The sequence below is a fragment of the Neodiprion lecontei genome, chromosome 5 (assembly GCF_021901455.1).
Source record: "Neodiprion lecontei isolate iyNeoLeco1 chromosome 5, iyNeoLeco1.1, whole genome shotgun sequence".
In the NCBI taxonomy this organism is placed as follows: domain Eukaryota; kingdom Metazoa; phylum Arthropoda; class Insecta; order Hymenoptera; family Diprionidae; genus Neodiprion; species Neodiprion lecontei.
This window is the reverse complement of record NC_060264.1, coordinates 22250011-22272064: the sequence shown is the minus strand read 5'-3', so window position 1 is coordinate 22272064 and position 22054 is coordinate 22250011. Positions and strand designations below refer to the sequence as shown.

General features: G+C 39.4%; 1 protein-coding gene across 1 annotated transcript in view; it reads left to right on the top strand.

The window, feature by feature from the left end:
- Positions 1-4875: 4875 nt before the first annotated feature.
- LOC107221438 (inactive dipeptidyl peptidase 10) overlaps positions 4876-22054 on the top strand; it is a 39757-nt gene continuing 22578 nt past the window's right edge. Inside the window, exon 1 of the mRNA XM_046739771.1 lies at positions 4876-4984. The gene's annotated coding sequence lies outside the window, so the exon portion shown is untranslated. The remainder of the gene's footprint in view (positions 4985-22054) is intronic.

Below are 22054 nucleotides of genomic sequence, written 5' to 3'. Positions count from 1 at the left end.
TTGAATTTCAGTTAGCAAGGGTAGGATGATCATCATAATCATCCTACCCAAAGATCTAAGACTGGTTCACTGATTCGTGAAGAAAATTAAAAATTCAGAAACAACGTCGTCACGCAAACGTGTGTAATGGGAAATTGGTGACAGCGGTGGGATACGAAATATCGGAAAAAGTCATTCCGAGTAAACCGATACCTTGCGGAGCATATGCATATGCACTATAAAATTTCAGATTTCAAAAATTCTCACAAAGAGAATAGGGTTAGGCTAGGTTTGAACAAATGACGAAGGTTTCTATCGACTTTGGTTGATCGGCAGGATGATTGAACACAGGAATGAAAAGAAGGATGAACGTGACAGGTTTGTGGGTAACTGTGAATGCGAATAGATGGAGAATTTTTCACTCATTCTGTCTATGTGTGTGGAGACTTCGTGACTGGTGGAATTTGAGAAAAAAGTACAATGGCTGCTGTTCGACTCGACCTGTGCCTACTTCATCTCCTTGTCGTTCATTGGCATAGGATATTGAACACGTTGATTTAAATTTGAATATTCGATATCGATGATAACTTACCACACTAAAAAGTTGAATCCAGGAAAACGAATATGCGCATACAACCACACGGGGAATAGTTATCCACTTTGAAATGTATATCAGTTAGTCTCGGGAGGCGTCGGTATATTTCAAAGTATACCAAAACAATTTGTCATCTGTTACAATCCGTTGTGAAAGACGTTGAAAGAATAAAATAAAAGTGGGAATAGAAATACAGAAAGGGGAGTGAAGAAAAATTCCAAGCCTATATGTTTCCTATGCATAAACATTCGTTCCCATTTCATTATCACGTGCACCGAGGTAGTTGCGATGTTAACCAAATTACTTGCGTACACCTGGTCCTTGATGCTTTTTTTCCTTTTCTTGTAATTATACATTCATTCTATGAAGGTTAGATTGTAATGGATATTCGAATTTCTTTGCGCCACGCGAAGTTACAGAGACAAAAGAGAAGTACAATAAATAATTGTAAAAAAAGAATTTTCGAGCAGTAAAAAGTCAAAGATGAATGTTAAAATTAGGAGATTTGAACAGGCCGTGGAATTATTTAGATTACCACGTGACAATGACTAAAATAGTAATAATTTTAATCACCACTAATAATAGATTGAATTCATAGATACATATAACAAGTGGGCCAGCAAAGAAGGTTTCTATCAAGCGCGTAAGATTATAATTGCGAAGTCGAATGAAAGCCTTGAATTACTGGAGCATGGTGTACAAGTGAGTTCGTACAGCATAGACTATACACATAATACATACGTAGACGATGACGGTAAATCAGTCAGACTGAATTTGAAGTGAAGAAACTAAAAAAACTGTTTTAGATTAAAACTACTTGCTATGTTTAAGGGTAGAGAAGTGAAAAAAGGGGGTCAAATCGTACAATGGCGGCACTCGAGGATAATTACATTATCAACGATTGCTGAAACGTCGAGGTAAAGGTGGAGAAGGGGGGAGGGGAGGGGGGCGCGAAATGGGTAAACTAATTTTTCGGAGAGCAGCTACTGTCGGCTATCTTCGGTCGCAATAAATCGACGATTAAGTTGTTTATCCCCAGCGGTGTTTGATATCTCGCCAACGCTGCCGGCTAGCTTCCAGACTTCTTGCACAACGGGGGCTGAACAAACTGAGCAAATACGAGATTGATCGACCCTCCAGGAGAGCGGCGCATTATCGCATTTCTCTCTCGCTCTCTCTCTCTCTCTCTCTGTTTTTATCCACGTATGTACAATTTGCTAATCTGTCATACGAACTGGCTGCAGGTAAAAAAATGAAAGAAAGATCTTCAACGTGAGTCCACCTTTTCACGTCTAACTACGCAATAACATGTCCAACCAAAGATCGCTCACGAATCGAACCCTTTGTAATTTCGTTAATTATCACCCGGAACGCGAGGCAATCCATGCAGTTTCCGATCTCGTTGGTTTCCTTTGCGAAAAATGAAGGAAAGGAAAAACAGGAAGAAAGGAAATACAGAATTCGGCATACTTGCGGGTGTACATAAAACTTCTCTCTGTGAACTGATGATATAACGATGCCTGCACGACGGAACCGTAACGAATTTTTGGCACGACACGCGGCTGCGCGATGTAACGCATACATAGGCACACGTAGACATTGTACATATGTATGTATGTAAGTATTATATATACATACACATATATATATGTTTGTGCACGCATTTTCACATGTACATACCTAGCAATCTCTCCGCAGGCGGCCGTCCGCCTCCTCGCTACCCTCGCTGAGCATCTCTTTTCCTCCGATCATGGTTCCCGTCTTTTCATCCCTTGTCGTCGACGTTGCAAAGGGTCGAGCCTAGACGCTACGCGCCCCGCGCCACACGCGTCTTTACATGAGGTTCGAAAATGGTTTCCATAATAGACGCTAGAAACGAAAATTAAACACGTACACTACAACATTTAACACAGTGAATAATTTGTATAACGAATTGAAGCTCGATCAATTTTTCAATACCGATGATTTCAAGATTATTTTTCTACTTCGTATGGACGAGATTAATCATCCGCGCGTCGAAAGCTCAGAGCCTTAGTTTCTGCGGCATGATAAGGCCTCCGTTTCAAAATTTAATATCAATTTTTATCGATACTCCGTATGAATTTGATGTTTGTAAAAAAAAAAAAAAAAAATTAAAAAAACTTTTTTATAACCACGTCGGTGATTTCTTGTTGCCAGGAAGAATTCTCAATTTTCAATCATGATCGATCAAAAGTGTCTTGATTGCTTAAGCCGGCAAAAAAAAAAAAATAATCCCGATAACGTATCTGAGGATGATTTATAACCGATGGGTGAAATGAATGTTTTTATAATCAAGAGAGACGTTGTATACGTACCATCATTACAAAAAGCTCGAAATACCGATTTTTAAACGACAAAAGAAAGAAAAATTAGGGCTCCATTTATCTATCTACTATCTATTTGTTCATCTTTACATCTAAGTCAATCAGAAATGTCAAAGAAATAATCTACTAGTGGCTTTTCCGACGGTCCAATTGTTTCAGGGATTAAAACGCTCGATTGATAACAGGAAAAAAATATGGGGTAGGGAGTCGAAGAGTTGTAAAGTGTGATAACGGCGATATGCTTTTTGAGAAAAAGAAAAAGAGATTGAAAAATAGAACGCGAGGTGAGAAGAAAACGATAGGGGGTGGGGGGCGGTGGTAGAAGAAAAAAGAGTGATCCTTGCAGATCGGGGAGCCCGAATATTACAGCGTTGGTTTTAGCTTGTATATACAGCTAACTGTCGAGAAGGGCAGGGGTTGAGGGAGTGAGTGAGAGGAGGAGGCTGCGAGGGATTTGGCTTGCGGGGGGGGGAGGGGTTGAAAGAGCGGCCTGAAGCTGCGGCGGAGGCTCAGTGCCGGCGCAGTGGCCGGGCCGAGATGTCCTGCGCCCCCGGAATAAGAGAATGATAATGCAGTGACAAGAGTAATGGAAAAGGATTAAAATCGTTAAAAAAAAAAAAAAAACGAAAACGAAAAAAAAAAAAACACAAAGAAATGAAAGAAGAACATGAAAAACGAAACTAAGAAAAAAACGCCTCCAAACAAACGTGCTCCGTTATTGTATATAAGTGAAACAGAGAATATAAATAAGAAAAAAACCACAAATAATAATAATAAATAAGTAAAGGAAACGAAGTAAAACGAGAAAAATAAATAAATATAGAAATGCGTTAAACGATGAATGACAAAATCGACAATTGTTAAGGGGAAGAGATTGAAATTTAACTAGTACGTATAAGAGAAAAAAATAGTGATAACGTGAGCTGTAGGGGTGAAACGGGGTGAGACGTATAGAATTGAAGAAAAAAAATCATTCTCATATAAAGAGAAAAAAACATGTATATGAAGTGCGTGAATTTTATTAATTTGCAAAAGGAATCGCAGGGTTGTTCAATATTGTTGTCAGAATATTAGATGGAAAATAAATTCTATAATTTCGTTGAATATAACAATAAAAGTAGTCATAAAATACAACGCGACACTATATACATTTACTTATGAATATATTATGATAAGACAATAACAGCGAATGAAATTTGAGAAAATCAAAATCGTAATATCATGGAGGTAAAAGTAATCGAACAAAATAAATAAATACACACGTTGATGATATTTGAAAGCACGGCAAATAATTTTTATGCATTCATACCGCCTGATACATATTGGTACATATGTACGTGTTTAATACGTGATATCAAGCGTTCGAGTGCGAACGGTCTTTTTAATACAATTTTTTTTTTTTTCACTCAGTTGTCTCATCCTTAGTTTCAGTTGACAGTGTTTATTCTTTAATTTTCTTGTCTCTTATATTTTTGCTTCCGATCGTTTCATCGTTTGTTAATCCTATTTAAACCACGTTTAATTATTTAATAAAATCTGTAAGCCTACGAACAGTGCAGTGAAAAAGAAAAAACTAAAATAATCGCAAGTGAGAAATTATTACCAGCGGTAAGAAATCGCGTGGCTATTAACTAACAATAAACGACTTGGAAGATACTCGCGAAAGAGTATAAAGAAAATCATGCGAATTGAATAGATTAAAAAAAAATAAGAAATAAATTTGAAAAAAGGTAAAAATACCGTTACACACTTTGGTATACGTCTATACGTATATACCTGTATAGCACATACACGCGAGAGGGAAATAAATTGTATTACATCAGGATCAAAGGATACTACGGCAGCCAGCGACCGCTGGAAGAGGAGGCGAAGGGGGGTGAGGACGCAGAGGCGGAGGCGGCAGCGACGAGGGGGAGGCGCGAAGGAGAAGGAGGAGGCGGGGGTGGAAGAGGGGGAGGTGGCGGAGGAGCCATGCCGCCCGGGCGAGCTTGCTTTGAGCCCCCCAGGATTCTTGAGCTACCCCCGGTTCCCCGTTACTCGAAAATACTAACCTACCACCTATAAGGTAAGACCTCGTCTCCCACGGGTGTATTGAATTTTTATTGGCGAGGGGAAAAAACGGTACAAAAATTGGAAACATCGGAATAGAGGATATTCTGAGATGCGAGAATTTACTCCGTGAATTGTGAAAATGCAGAAAGTCGTCGTGATGTCGATAAGTCAGAATGTAGACAATTCGAAGTAAAAAAAGCGAAAATGTGAAAGCAGTCTGTTATGTAGAAAAATCGAACTGTCTTAGAAAGCCAAAATCTAGAATCGTTCTTTACTTTGACCTGTCCATGAATATGTAAAAACTGTCATTCCTTTGAAAACTCGATATTTTTACCCTTCTGTTTTACAGTCTCTCCGCATATTTACCATCACCCAAATAACTACAACAGTGACTTGAAAAAAAAGAACGGGTGAAAGTCGAAAAGTAGAATGGCCACACAATCTAAAGTTCAGAAAAGCTAAGTTTTAAAAAGCTTTATAAATACATATATATTTGGTAGAATCTTCAAATGCAGAAAGTCGAGGGATACAAATGTGGAAACATAGTATTACAGAAATCGTAGAAATGAATGTAGAATCTGGTGTTCATCATTTTGGTCATTTAACAATTTTCTTTAATCTTACCCCAGAAATATGTTTATGTTATACAAAAAAAATTCCTGCCAAATATGAATATTTCTGAATAATATTAACACGCATCACCAAGTGATTGAAATTTGATGTGTAAAATACATAAAAATTTTCGATGTTTATTCATTATTTTTTATTCAATCATAAATTGAAATGGGTTGAGAAAATTAATTTGAAGCTTGGGAACAATGTTTATACTTCCAATTAGACTTAGGAATAATAACATTTCGAATGACCGCACGTATTTCGTAGAAAACGACACTCGATTAAAACGTAAAAATTATGATTTGTGGAATATAGGAGAGCTTCGAGATGCAATGTATTATTTATGCATTTCATTATAATAATTTGATATAATGTTTTTATCATAACGTATCGTAAGAAATAACGGCGAATTCAAATATAACGACAAAAACGGTGATAGGGGGATGGGGTAAATTGAGCCCCCTAAGAAACAAGCACCAACCATTGCTTTTAAAAGTTATTTTTCAGGTCGGTCATTGTTCCCGACATTCCGACTTTCCTTGTAATTACTGTGTCACAGTAATATCAAATATTCATTTGGTAACTCAAAATAATTCAAAATAGTGAACAAAACTACAATCATTGGCTATTGTTCCTTAGGACCTTCCACCTCTCACCCCTTTTTACCCTTTCATTTGAGTTCATTGTTATTTTCTTGAGTACGTTGCAATAAAAACATCATATCAAATTAATATAATATATTACATAAATGATACATTGAAACTAAAAGATCTCTTATATTTCACAAAGCCATGATTTTTACGGTTTTATTGAGTGTCATCATCTACGGAATACATGCACTTGTTCCAAATTTTTTGGTCCTTACATTTATTTGGAAGTATAAACATTGTTTTCAAGCATCAATATACTTTCATAATCTATTTCAATTTATGATAAATAATATTAATCAAAGAACATCGTAAATTTCAATATATTCTGCATTTAAAATTACCCGGAAATGTTCAGATTTGGTAGGACTTTTTTTTAATAACATGAACATATTTCTGGGGTAAAATTGAAAAAATTCCCAAATTATCAAAATAACGGTCACCATTATGTAGAAGTACGGAAAAATACAAAAATGTGGGTAAAAACATAGAAACCAAAATACAGAATCCTAAGAATAAATATAGAAATGTAGAAAAATGTTGAAATTCGGCTGATTTTACAATTCGGCTTCGTAAATTTTACCATTATACATCTTAAATTTCTATTGATTGTAGATTTTTGCCTTTCTAAGCATTCTGTATTGTAATCGATTTATCATGTGGCTATTTTACTTTTTCACCCCCTTCAAAGAAATACAATTGACTGATGGTAGAAAAAATTGGAAACCCGTAAAGCATTAAAAAGGTTCGGCAAGCCTAAAAGCTAGGCAAACCATCGAAAGTATTTTAGTCTCAAAGAAACGTGACATGATTAAGTTCAAAATTTTTATTTATCTCGACAGCGAATAAACTGCGTCAACATATATGGCGCAGTCGGTTCAGAATGACGATATTGGTATACCGATCAGAAACGATCTTCGACATGGGATTGGGGTAAAGAAAAACAGCCGAGACACAAGAAGTACCTAAGTAGAGAAATAAGAAAAAAGTCAAAAAAAAAATTGGTAATCTCATTTTCACGGTCGGTTAATTTTGTCCCGTCCCTCTTGATCTGGAACGTTAGACGCTAAGTACATATTATACGTCGTGAATCGAAAAACGACAAAACTTTCAATCCTGTAAGTATAAGTAACAAACAAAATTTTAATGCTCTCATTATATACCACTTTCCGTTTCTCTTTGGTAAAAGGAATCGATGATTGTTATGGTTTAAAGAAGTATCAAGCAGAAAAAGAAAATAACAATAATAATAAATTGGTGAACCGAAGGTTCAAGAGGTACGATTGAACCCGATGGAGTTAAATCTAACTATAACGACCTGTCCTTAGAAAGGTGAAAATGTCTAAGCTCCCGAATTCGAAGTCCAAAAGCCCGGGCATCAGAGAAATTCAATATCGTAACGTAATTTGATAGTTTTTTCAAATTTTGATAATTTATGAACGATTCTGTTCATGCGTGAGATTGTATGACAAACAACAGGACTTGGGGCTGAGACCCTTTCGAGGTTACTCTTAATTGCAAAACTTTCTCTACTCGAGCTTACAGATTTCACAATTTTCTGTTCACATTCACGTAAGCATAGATTCGTCGAACAAAATCTAACTCAATTTACGCGAGTTCAAGTTTCCAAGTTTAATTTTTCAGTATCGAGTTTTTACAGCGTTTATTACAGTATCCCTCGAATCCCAAAGTCGATATTGCACAAGCATCCCAAACTCCAATAATATAATATCACAGTTTGACACCGTCGTAAAATGCCTCTATATAACAGCCACAGACAGATAGACAAGCATAAATCGTAATACTCTGTCTGAAAAATGGTGCATCGTATGGCATAAAATATGCATGAATATAATAATATAACGCGCAAAACGCTTTTGCGGTATACATTATACGTGTGTGTACATGCATATACAAGATACGTATCACGCGTGTGAATGCGGTGAACGGTATGCGGCTGTTCACGTAATATCCCATCACGTTTCCCTCGGCTTTATTTACACACATTCAAGTATATATCCGAGGCATATAGAGCTGGGTAAATAGATTATGCATACCTATATATAAGACCAAACGACGTACAGTGCGGATATTTGCGTTGCATCGTATTACAAAACTAATTTCCTAAATCCTTTTCGTTTTGATTTATTCATTCCCTTACTTTTGTTCAACAACTCCGCTCTTTCCATCTACGAAAAGGATTGTAATTACAATGGTAATGATAAGAACGACGATAATGACGATATTTCGCTTACCCAAAAGTCGAAATTCCGCATAATTCCAAGCAGCGAGTAAGCACGCTAGATCCAACGTGGTACGCATGTTCAGATGTACACCGTTACATACGTATTATCTACATGTAATATGTATAATAGGGGTGGCCCAATGCTGGCCCCGTACTTCTGCGCCAGTCGCGCATATTCGTCGGCGTGGCCGAGGTACATCGACCCTGACTCTGCGTCACTATCTGGCATTGTTGTGAACTCTGCGTGGTTATTGCGGAATGGGAATGGAAAGGGAGGATGAGGATGACGATCAGAACAAGGGTGGGCGGGAATAGGCAAGGAACAGTTCGCTCGTTTGACGCATCACATACACGTAGGCTTGGTGAAGAATGTGTGTGTAATGTGTTCACGATAATGTATAACATCAATAATTTCTAACCGCTCGGTTCCTTCGGGATGAGAATAGAACAAATACAAAAAAAAAGCAGCAGATGTATACCAATCGTTCATGCAATTTTGCAAAATGATTAGTATTTGAATTTGATGTACAATAAAGTGAGTGACGTTCGATTAATTGCACTAACTTGCAGTTGGTATTTTATCCACAGTTGTGTAAATCTCTGGGCGTGGAGACAGAATGAAAGAAAACGAAGGACATTTTGGAATAATGCTAAAGAAAACTGTGAAACACACGTAGAATTGAAACTTGGAACAAAAGGTTCAACAAGAAGACCAAGAAGAAAAGAAATAAAGCAAACGAGAACAATTGGTATTATAAGAAAAGTAATTAAAAAAATTAATGTATAATCGATATTAATATGTATAATTCATAAATAAGATGAACTGTACGTATAATTATGAATTTATTTTGTTTTACTTTGTTGTTTGCGATTATTTATAGCTTAGGAATAGTTTTTTGTTAAATCGAATTTGAGACTTATTATTTTTATACCAATTTTATGAGAAACGCTAAATTTTTACACCTGCGATTGATGTTCTTACTCAACACTGTCCACCTTATATTTACCACTAATATTTATTCCCAAACTAATTTTTTCCCAACCTGAACCGTCAATGAATATTTTAACATAAACATTTTGATTGCTTGTACTTGATTTTCGAAATAATCAAATTAGGATAATCAAAAGCTGATCCGATATGCTTATAAAAACATAAATTCCCCATATTCAAATTCACCGCGTAAATTCGAATGAATGTGGAAGCCTCGTTTAGCGTGCGAGGCATCAGTAGAGGATCCGGAATTAGTCAGACGCGCCAATAGTGGAATAAATTAAGCCGAGACCTGGCCATGAAGCGCTAGGCGAGCAATGAGAACCCACACTGGCGGCGGCGCAAGCGCAAGTGATGTGAGCCGATTAAGTCAGACACGCAGAGCCGTATAAACAGCGCGAATGCAGAACTTACAAGGAAGGTATCCCGGGTCGATCTCTCCGATTTGATTTCTTTTCTAATTTGTTACAGTAGACTAAAAACAAAGCGACGCGTATTTTTTTTTCCTTATCTGCCATTAAACAGTTTAAGGGGGTGAAACGACCCTCCAAAGTAAAGCATGTCGACGGGCGATTTGGCAGTTTCATCCACAAGAACACAACATTTATCAACTAATCCTACTGGAAAATTTTTCTCATAACGAGAAAAGAAAAATGCAATTTTCTTAAGTAAAAAAAAAAAAAAATATATACTACTGCAAAATCGCCCCTCGCTATGCCGTATTTTGGAGAGTTTTTTCACCCCCTTTAAAGTGTTTAATGGCAGACACAAAAAATTCGTGTCGCTCAGTTTTTAGTCTAATGTAACATATTACAAAAGAAATCCAATCGGAGACATTGACCTGAGATACCTTCCTTGTTAGTAGAAAAAGCCGTTCGTCGTCAGCACCGCAGTTCCGCGGCGCTCGGCAGTCAGACAAACGCCTCAATTTGTTCAAAGCTTGCATCGAGGGTCGTATTAAATATTAGAAATTGTGGGTATTGTCGATTATTAGTTTTTGGTGTTATGCATTTATTAAAAAAAAAATTAGACTCTCATGAATGTATCTTCATCCTGTACATAATTCGAATTTCTAATCACGTCAGCAAATTGAACTTCGAATAGAAATTTTTTCATTACATGTCAAATTTGGTATCGTTGGTTCTAAATTAGCACAAGAGTGAAAATCAAGTTATGCATATAATATTGGCGTATATTAATATATGAGGTAAATAAACTACGAAATGTGAAATCGGGTGCAATCAATATTCCAAAAAACACACGAATTTCAGTGAAATTTCTATAAAAAATTAATTTTGACGATTCAATATAATATAGAAATATTTCCGAACGGTTCGACATCAGTTACAGTTTTGTACGTACATGTACGTTATATACAAAGAGGAATGTCTATACATCTACACCCGCAGTAAACGTAAATCCTAAGATAGAATTGGGATTTGTTCCTTTGTTTTTTTTCCTTTTGTTTTTCTTTTATTTATATTTTTTTTCTCTTTGTCTTCTCAACAGCATCCACACATCGTTATTGCGCGGCCATACTATAAGCTTTTGTGGAAACGGTTTCCTGTTCCGACGTCTTCTCCGTTTTGTTTGTGTTCTTTTTTTTTTCCTCTCAGTTTTTGTTTTTCCTCTTACACTTTTCCTATTTCTTCGTACATTTTGGCAGCGATTCAAGGACGTTAATGCCTGTCGAAGCCGAACGGATGCAGCGGAACTTGAATCGTACCGGTCACGACGACAAATTCTTTCTGAGTGACTAAATTTCCATTTTTCTGTAGACGTGAAGAAATTTACCGATGAAGAATGATTTCATTTCTTATCATTTTCCTGCTATTTTTCTTCCTGCTCTGGATTAACAAATGCTTACATCCTCTTTACCTTGCATTGAGGTTGTGACTTACACCTCTTGTTTGAATAATTGCGCACAAAATCGTCCCCAATTTGATTTTAAATCATTTTCATATAGCCGCCATCGCACCAAATAGAAAATGGGTGCTGTAACCGCAAGAGTGCATTTAAATGGGTTCTTTGGCTTAAAATGTAGCCGTGGATCTGTGGAAGGCGAGGCGACAGAATGTATAACAGGAATACATCTATAGGAAATAGATAACCGCCGGCTAACGACAGCCAAAAAGAGTATGAGAGAGGGTAAGAATCAGACAAATATGCCCAGCGTCCTGCAATGACGCACTCGCGGATGTTTGCCGCGGTTGAAAATGCATTGTGTCTGACCGACTCTTTGCATTCTCAGTCGTCTCGAACGACGTCGAAACGTCGTTATTATTTTAAGTAGGTAACCAGAGTTTGGCAAGCCCGATGCACTTCCAAATGCTTTTCGAGAAGAATCGCAGTTTGCTGCTCAGAAATCAGTCGAAAAAAATGTATCAGTAATCGAATGTCCTCTTATTGGATATATTTTCACCCAAGTTATATCTTCAAACTTGTTCCAAATCATTCAAAAATAATGTGTCTGAAATTCCAACCCCCTTCGTCCACGGAATTGAAATTTTTATTGTGTATCAGGAAATATAAATACTTCGTGACTAAATATTTTGTTTCTCTCGTCATTTTAGAGTATTATTTTCATCGCAATATAAGATGGTGAGGCGAAAAAAAATCTTTAGTTGTCAACCGTATAAATTTTTCACTAAAAGCCATTCGAATTTCCCGATATGAAAATTTTTCATGCTTGGGAATCAACCCTAAATAGGAAAAATTCAAACTGCTTCCCACACGAGTTCTGATTGATGCAATGGCTTAAAAATTTGGAAGTATTATTTTTCATCGATTTTGAACAGATTTAAGGGTCGAAGGGTGAAAATTTCTTCGAACCTAGATTAAGGATCAATCTGACACACAGTAATGATTTTATTGTGAAGAAAAGAAGCGAGAAAGAATCAGAGGAAGAATCACGAGAAACCGAAGGGAGGAAAGGGGGGGTGATGTTGAAACTGTGCGCAAAAGAGTTTCGCAGTGAGGGACGGGGATGAAGATAGAGAAAAAAGAGAGAGCAGGGAAGAGACTGAAACTGAACAAGTCGGATGCCAGGGATCGATAAGCCCCCTTCGTCCCTACAACACCCCACTCCAAAAACTCGTCCCTGATCCCTTATAACGATGCTTGGTCGTTCAGGCGGCACGTGCACCGCGACGTCGACGAATCCCGTCCCCGGCCCATACTCAAGCTATTTCAACGGCAACATTTGCTAAGTAGTAACGAATTTAGACGCGGCGTGGCGTCAGCGCAGTTTGAGGAAATTGAAAGAAAAATTTATTTTCTCAGTGAGGGACAGAGAGAAAAAAAAAAAGAAAAATTGAGAAAGAGAAGAAACTCAGGGGGAAAAATTCTTCGTCAGATAATTTCAGACCTGGATTTAATCAGGGTGAAAAACTTTTCTTTCATTTCTTAGTATCTATTTTCACTTTTTAATTTGTTCGATTATTTATGAATAAATCTTATTTCTCCGATCAAGTTCTATCATAGATTAAATATATTGCAGTTGAGAAGATATGTGGATAAATTTATTGGATTCAACGTTCATTGAGTAAAAAACATTGAGGATATAAGAAAACATTAAATTTTTTTATTTTCCATATTGTAAGAAAATTTTAAAACCTTAGAACTTTTCCACATAATTCTGAAACCTGTAAAAAAATTGTTGAAATAAGATAATACTGAGAATTTTGATGAGGCTTTTAGAAAAAGGGCAAAAATGTACCAGTTACTCGACTCGATGTTTTTTGTTACTTACATTCATTTTTCATTTTCAATTTTGATTCCGGTTCGTTCTCTGTTAACGTTGCTTCACGAAATAGTGATAATAATTATTATCAGAATGGTTATTATGCCTATACCGGGGTAATAGTATAAACGAGTAATTTGAACGCGACGTTAATTGCGTTGATTGTAAGTTTTAGTGGTGCAGAGAGGGGATGGAACACAGGGTGCGGAGTGTAGTTTTAGCGGCGTCTCCGCAATAAGTAGCTGCACGTTATATGTATATATATATATACATATATATGACGCATGTATATAGGTGGGTATATCTTACAAGACTGTAGGTATACGTATAATTTGACACGGAATCAGAGAAGGAACACCCATTACCCTCTGCGACGAGATTCTCTGGGGGTGAAACCAACGACCATGGACGTATATAAATGGATACATACATACATACTACGTGTGTAATACTACGTACCCATGGATATACGTATTATAGACTAGGCTCTACCTAACCCTGCCAATTAGAAGACGATATCAGTTTCTTTGCTTCCTCTAATTTCAGATCAGGGATCAAAATCTTCGAGCTTGCGAGTTTTTACTTGCCGCTCCTGACGTTACTCGATTTCACATTCAAGAAGCAAACACTGAATTCGTGGAATGTGCTCAATAACGAAATTATTCAATTTTATTTACGAATGAGAAAAATGTATGTACAATTTTTAAATATTTTCCTCAAAGATATCATTCTATCATCCTTATTAAGCGTTGAAGTCATCATGAGGTCAGAGAAAAAAATTGGAATTCATTGAACGATATGTACGAATATGAAGAACGGAACGAAGAGATACGAAGTACAAGAAAATTCAAAGCTTCGCTTGTGAAGTAGTAAACTTCATGTTACACATCCGCGTGTTCAGTTGCGGTTGAATCACGAATAAAATCTTTACTTCCCGGGAAATGAATTTGAAAGCTTCGGATTTTGCGGAGTGATTAGAATTTTGACATTTTTACGACTTTGTCAATGCGTGGATACGCGAAATCGTGACAGCAAAAAATAATTAAAATTGCCGTATAGAAAACTCGAAAAAACTCGAAAGCTTCCAAACAATTCGTTTCCAAAGTCCCGTGCTGTTTCTGAACGAATCTCGGTCTTTCTGCTGAATTCAACCTTACAAGTCATGTTTCGAGGTTCAAGGAAGCCGCTGAGATTCCGGAAAAAAAGCTTGCAAGCTGCGTACGAAATTCAGTTTTTCGCATGGATTGGTAGACACTTCGCTCTGCTATCTCAACGCCGGAATTTTCGTCACAGAGGAGAATTTGCGAGGTGACCGGACGTCCGGGTCAGCTGGAGAATGTCTCCACTAACTCCGAGATGAAGAGCATAGCGTCCCGTTCTGGGAGAGCCCGGTGTCGTCCACTAATTACAACACCCTGGACGATGGCCTAGGTTCAGGACGACCATCCCCGCAAGCTCGTTTACCCTTTGGAGCCCCCGGCACGAAGGGGGCATAAATTATGGCGCCCCGTACAGCCGATGAACATCTGCAAAACTCGGTCGCGCACGTCGTTCACGTTTCGAGATCCAGTATCACAGATGATCCCGGAGATATCCTTGCTGCAGGATACGCTTCTTCAACATCCAAACTTGAATTATTAATAACACCAGCCAGCTCAGCTCCTCAAAAATCCAGAACCACTTTGACGTTTGCGTCGGAGCTTAAGTCAAAATGCCTTTTAGAGTTTCGGTAAATTGTGGAATGCAAGTTCAGATGGAAACGGAATCGCGAAAACTGAAAAAGAAGCTCTGAAATTGTTCGGACATGTGTGATTTTCAAGAGAAAAATGTTTGAGACGTTTCCGAAAATTCGTTGAAATGCTTGGAGCTTGAAGAAATATTCGCATTTTGTTGAAACTTATAATTTTGGAAGTGGGTCAATCTTCGAAATTTCAAGGATTCTGGTGGCTCGAGATGATTCTTAGAACCACGTAGCAATAAAAGAAGTCGGGAATAATTCAATATTGAGTTAGAATTTGACAGTCGTGAAGGCTCGAAAAAAGTCCATTTGATTATCTGAAAAACGTCCAGTTGCGTTTCATTTTCAGCATCGAATGCACGAGACATCCTATGAAAGAATCAAAATGGATGTACACATATATTTTCGAAAACATTTCTCACTTCGAAAGCTCAAGCTTCACGAATTTCGAATGTCACGACGAATCGAAAGGTTTGCCATAGTGAGGGCTATGTGGTCAGATAAAAACCTTGTTGGAAAATTAGATATTCACGGTGCATATTCTCTTTTCAAAAAATCTCCATATATTGTAAACCTTCACTCGATTTTCGAACGATAAATTCGGTTTTAAGAAATTTTTCATCGATACCACAAGTGAAGTTTTTCAAATTTTGAAACTCTCGCGAAATGCAAACTAATTGTCAGTGTTATCAATCCCTCTCCAAGAAGAATTGAAGCGTCTAGGCGGGCAAAAAGTTGGAAAGACAAGCAGATAAATATGTTAAGTCCCAAATTTGAATAGCAGTTGATACGTGAGAAAAACTCAAAGGGATGTTAAAAATTCGCGAGGTGATAAAGGGTCAGAAGGACGTCGTGTGCGTATGTGTGTGTGTGTGTGTGTAAATATGCGGGAAATGAGCTGTGAAGGTGAACATCGAGCTGCTTAAGCCTCCTAGAAAATTTTAATTGCAAGGCGGTAAAGTTATTTCACAAGTCTTCTGCAAGTCGACGCGACGAGACGCTACGCGAGGGTTGTAAGGCCGCGAGGAGGAGGGTGAGGGTTGGCTTTGCGGTAGTTGAGAAAGAGAACGCGTTGCGGCCGACCCTCAAACCCAGCGTGACTCTTGGCCGCTTCTGCCGCCGCCGCTGCTACTTTAATTTAGGCGTCCCTCCGGCTCCGCAGATATTTTCTCATTTCGCCCTTAATTCACTGCCTTTACAGCTCTTCCTTGGCTTTCGTTGCAAGACTCAAGTTCGCATGGTTTTTACTACAGGCCGGTTGCGTAGCTGGGGCTACACATGCGGCGCGAGAGCGAGAGACAGAGAGAGAGAGAGAGAGAGAGGGGGGGGGGGGGGGAGTCAGCGTCGCGACGCCCGAGGGCTAATTACAGGCCAGGCTTGTTTTAACGGTCCTCATTTGAATAAGAGTCAACGTGACCCGCACGCCCTGCACTATACATATATATATACCTTACACCCTCTCTCTCTCATTTTCTTTTCCTCTCTCTTTTGCCTAGAGAAACTGAAACGCCCAACACGAACTGGCCCCGCAGTGCGTTATGTTAAAACACGGACTGGCAAAAGTACGAGGAACTTTTTTCTCTGCTTTACTGTTCTTTTCTTTTTCATATTCTGTAGCTACTTTTTTTCTGTGGATATGTATTAGGATGCATATAACTCGTTCCGCATAACTTGACCCTTACTTACGATCATTACTGTGGGTATGTCAACGATGCGATAGACGAGATATCAGATATTTCGAGTCAGGGAGTCTAAAATTCACAATTTTGCATTATCTGTTAATCGATGCCGAGATAAATTTTCGTATAAAGTAGTATAAACCATTTATCAAACACTTTTTCGCTCAATTTTCACCTTCCATTAAAGCTTGAGATCACGATAATTCCAATTTCCAGATTTCACCGCCATTGAATTCTTTTCGGTATTCGATTACTTCAATGGTCGAGAAAAAATGTCCAATGCGTAGCGAAGTATCAATTCAGCATAGTTCAATCTTGGGACCTCGTCAAAGCTCTGAATCTCATTTTTTAAAGAAGCCAGCTTTTCTCAATATGTAAATTATTTTATATGTTATATATTTGATTGTATTAAAAATATTAAATACAAGTACAGAAATCATTTGAGAAATTTTATATGGAGTGGATCAGTTCTCAAAAAAGCTTTGACTTTTTCCGTTAACGACGGATATTGATTAATTAATGTGAAAGTTAAAGTCGGTCAAATTTAAAATTTCTTTTTCTACTCGATCCTTTTCTTTCACCATTCGAAGGTACGTCACGTGTATTATGAATGGAAATGCGTGAATGCGGTGCGGGGAAACGATATTGAGGTATGCAAATCCAGGCAAATACTCAGAGAGTCGGCTCTGCGAGGTCGGTCTTTCCTTGGCTTTTCCACGTTTCGTATCATCTCATTCCGTGGAAACTTAACCCGAGGAAAAACGAAGAGAAAGAGAAATGAGGGAAATAAAAAGAAGAGGAAAAAAAAAATCCAGGAGCCGTAACGCGCAGGTAATTTAATCAGAGCAAAGAACTGATTCCGCAAGACTCTCGCAGGAAATTAGTTACAATAATATGATATTGGTGTACCGATGCATGTATCTGAGTGTCGATTTTCTTATTAATTTTTTTTCTCTTCCTGTGATCTCAGAAGCGGAAGAGAAAGAAATTTTTTTCCTACGTTTACCGTTTCCGAGATTAGCTGGGATGTATTGATACACAGGTGATATGATAAAAGGGGCTTGCCAAACATTTTACGTCGTCCTTTTCACCGTACCCTCACCTCTTGACTCCGGAGAGGGTCTTTTAATGGGATGAGAGAGAGAGAGAGGGGAATTGAAAAAAGAAAGAAAAAAATCCCTGTCAACATTTCGAGGTAGTTAGGAGCACCGATCGAGGTACCTGAAGGTTATAGTGGGCCCACTCGAATCGCGTCGAGCCGTTGACAAGGAGTTTGCGGATTGAAGAAGGTTTCAAATTGGCTGCTGCGCTGCTCACGCCGAGCTGTTGCAGGAAAGGAGGGGTGAAAACTGAAGTGGCTTAAATCTGAATTGCCGTTTATAAAATTCAGCTAATTTCGCGCCCTTATCTTTCTCTCTCTCTCTTTCACCTTTAACCTCGCGCGATCCTAACGCCCGGCTTCCATTCTCACGTTCAATTTTTCCCCCAATCTTAGCGGACTTTTTGCCCCGTTTACAGCCGGACCAGCATCCACATTGGACCCAGATATCCTCATTCATTCTCGGCCGGATAACCCGGGGGCATCTCAGTCGGGACGCGGGAATTCTAGAGGTTAAGAAGCGCTGGAACGACGAAGCGTATAAAGCACAAGGCGACCGGATACAAGAGCACCAGCCGTCGCTCGTTCAGACGTGAAAATCCGGTGCCAAGCCGAAAGCGTCCGGAGAACGATCGATGAGTCTTTTCAGATCTCGAGGAGCGATGCAAGTGCATCTTGTCCACCCTGCAAGCTCTATATTCCCCGAAAGCGTTTCCCGATCTCCAGTTTTAACTTTTCGCCCTGAACCTGAAATTTGGTTCACGAAATTCTGCGAGAATCGCGTTTATGCATATGAAGAGAAAAATGAGAAATTCATGAAAGCACTACGGCGATTCTTGGACCCGATTTTTCACAGGCTGCACTCGATATCGTCAGAGGGCTGCCAGGTTCTTTTTTCGTTGAGCATAGAAGACGTGGAATCTCATCGTTCGATCCGGGGTGTCCTTGTTCAAATTGAACTCGGTTCGGTGCCCAATAGAAGGAGATTGCTCAACAAAGCGAATAACTCTTTCAGAGGGCGGAGATGAATCGAATTCGGTGAATCGAACTGGGAATAAAGAGAAAGATGAAAATTAAAAAAGATTGAACTGTAAAATTTCCTGTTTTAAATTAAATTCCAAAATCTTTGGATGGCATTTTTTAAGGAAAACCACACACCTCGACCCAACGAGTTCAGTTCTTCTGAACCGGAGTGTCGAGGCAGGTATATGTCGAAAGTTTAGTGCTTTGAGTCAGGAATGAATAATTTAGAGAGCTTCAAGGGCAACACCGTGCCGACTAAAAGTTGGATGAACGATTTCAGCGTTTCCCCAAAGCGCAAGGCGCGAGCCCCGCTGATGTAATTGTAGCATGATTCCCGGAATCACGAAGAGACCTGGAGAATCGGAGGTCGGGTGTGAAAAGATGATATCGGAGGCAGGCGGTGAGCGAACCTCGTCGATATGCAGATGACGAAAAGGGAATATAAAGTGACCCGGAGCCAATTCAGCCCTCGCCTCGACCCTGGACCCCGGAATATTGAATCGCCGAGTCCCGCGGCCGCCTCCTACCATCGGCTAAAAGCTGCCGGTTCTTCCGCGGCCCGAATCCGACTTCCGCTCTTCAATCGGAATATTCAATGACGCCCTGCAGCTGCGCCCGCAGAGATCAAGAAAAGTGGTGACAGCGGTGGGACGCGACGAGACACCATGCGTCTCCCGGCCCGCCGAGCGAAGGCCACGCCGGCTAGGGGAAACCGGACGAAGAGCTCCCGGGAAGTCAGGGACCCGTGGTTCGAGAGCAGAGACTGCGTGGGGTAGTAGCTTCGCTATCGATCCCAAACGCACCACGCGTCTCGGGTAGGTAGGTAGGTTAAAGCTACCGGCAGCGGTCCCCGACGAGCTTGCTAGACCTACGAGAGGTGGTGCGAGCCTTTCTCTCTCCCTCTTTATCTCTCTCCCTCTATCTAAGTGTTAAAGCGGATATGTAAGACGTTCGCGGCCTTTGATTCCCAATTATTCAACCCTTGAGGCATAATCGCGACGCCTTCATCCGGTGCATCAACGAAATCCTTGGATGGAATTTTCCTCGGTATCATGATCCGAAGTTCTCCAAACTCACTGAGAGGAAAATCTTGAACATGGAACAGTGCGTTCGTTTTTTTGTTTAATTCGTTATTACACTTTGTAATTATATGTGTAAATACTGAATGAAGTAAATATGATGGCTCGGAAACTTTGCTGACGATTCTATGCATGAGCAAACTTTAACAGTGTGAATAATTTTCGCAATTTCTTCCTTTTCGGAAGCTTGGTTCAGAGAGATTTCTTCCATGATTGGGTGGAGAGCTCGAATTACATCATAATACAAGTTACAAAATTTAAAATGATTCGTGATTTTTTTCTGGAATACGCACACCATGGATAACAGATCGACAATATTCAGAGCCTCGTGGGTTGTTTCACTTCAGAATTGTGGTTCGAAGGGCTTTGTTTCACAATTGACTTGCGAGCTGAAATTACATCGTAATAAGAATTACAAAATTGTAAAGGATACCCAACTTTTTTCTGGAATATAAATACCTTGGATAACACATTATTACACAGGCTATTGTGCATGGTGTTTTTTTCCAATGGGTTTCTGCGACCTTTCAAAAGAAATACAATGAAGTGCTGAAGTGCAGACGGGGGTAGTTTTTCCACAATGAATAAGTCATCGTATCGACACAAGTTTAGAGTTGTAGAAACGATGGAGAGGCCGAGTATCAGAGTATCGTACACCTGTTTGCCGGCCGCGACGGGGCTGGCCCTGACCTAGGATCCGGGAGGCCAGAGCCTGGTAACCATGGGAACCGCAACCCTCACCTGGGTAAGGTATAAACGGGAAAAAAGCTCACCGGGAGTAACACCGGGAGTAGGTACTTCTCCCTTCTCCAGCGTTCTCCCCTTATTCCGCTTTCCAGTATTCTCGTTCTGTCTCTCCTTCTTCCTACCCCCCCCCCCCCCCCCCTACCCATTTGGCTCACTCTCTCCCTCTTCCGAGTCTCTCCATTCCGCCCTGCCCTTCCCCCTCGCTACACCAAGGTTACTCGGTTAAGCGATTGCCCACGAGGGTTATCCTCACACGCGTTCGGCCATCGATCTCTGATCCGTTCGGTCAGTAGGAATGACACCGGCTTCTGCCATGGCTCTGATTTTCCTGGAATTTCCGGCATCCCCCTAGAGAAAACTGCATCGCACCATTTGGGTTCTAGGTAATAGTGGTAACGAAAGTATACGAAAGCTACTGATTAACCACACACTAGCTTCCAGGTTATAGCATCTCCACTTAGGAACCATACGGTTGATTTTGCATTTCTTTTCTGAGTATCCTGAAGATTAATGACAATGAAGTGATCTCATGGAGAGACATCTGACCTTCAATTTTGGACTTCTTTTGGTTTCCAGCTTTGCTGGTCATTCCTTTTCGAAACTACATCGCACCGTTCGATGTCGGAAACTAATAGAAACGAAAGTCTACCGTGGCTACCGATTGACTGTAGTCGCAGATTTCCAGTCTACTTTCTTTAAACTACATTTTTGCTGAGGAACCACACAGTTGCTTTTATTTTTTAAGTGTCTTGAATGGATGTCGTCATCGAGGAATGATCTTACTTTCAAGTCAACTTTTCTTCGCTTTTTCAGCTTACCTGGTATTTCTCTCATGAGGGTGTATGGCATTGTTTAGTGTTTAGATACAAAAGGAAACAGACATCCGTAGTAAAAGCTTGACATTAAGGGACACTTGCATGAACTATTGAATTTGTAACAAATTTTTGCACGACCTCCTTTTTTTTCTAAGCGAAACTAGATCGCTTCGTTTGGTTTTCAGATACTAACAGAAATAAAGGTGTACCATAGCTACTGAGTGACCAGAAAATAGCTTCCAGTCTGCCTTTCTTTAGCTATATTCTAGCATTTTAAATCAGGCACTATACGAGTACAGTTTAATTTCCATTTTGAGTATCCTTAAGGTGAGAATGTTTTCTTTAAGAGCATCTCAAATTTTCAGCTTTCCTGACGATGGTTTTTATGAAACTGCAGGCTAAGGTTTGATTTTCAGGCACCAATAAAAGGAAATATTTAAAAAATGTCTGAATCCAGAAGATCCTGCTCTGATCGAGTGACGATCAGGAGCCTCTACAGGCTTTAAATTTTGTCAGTCTTCTCAGCTTTCTTTATCTTCTCACTGTACGGAGAAACTGCAGGATATAGTCGTCCGACACTTGAAGCCTTAGGGAAATTTGAGTAACGGTGTTTCTTTAATCGTGCCAGAGTCGTTACGGAAAGCGTTATACAACCTCTTTCTA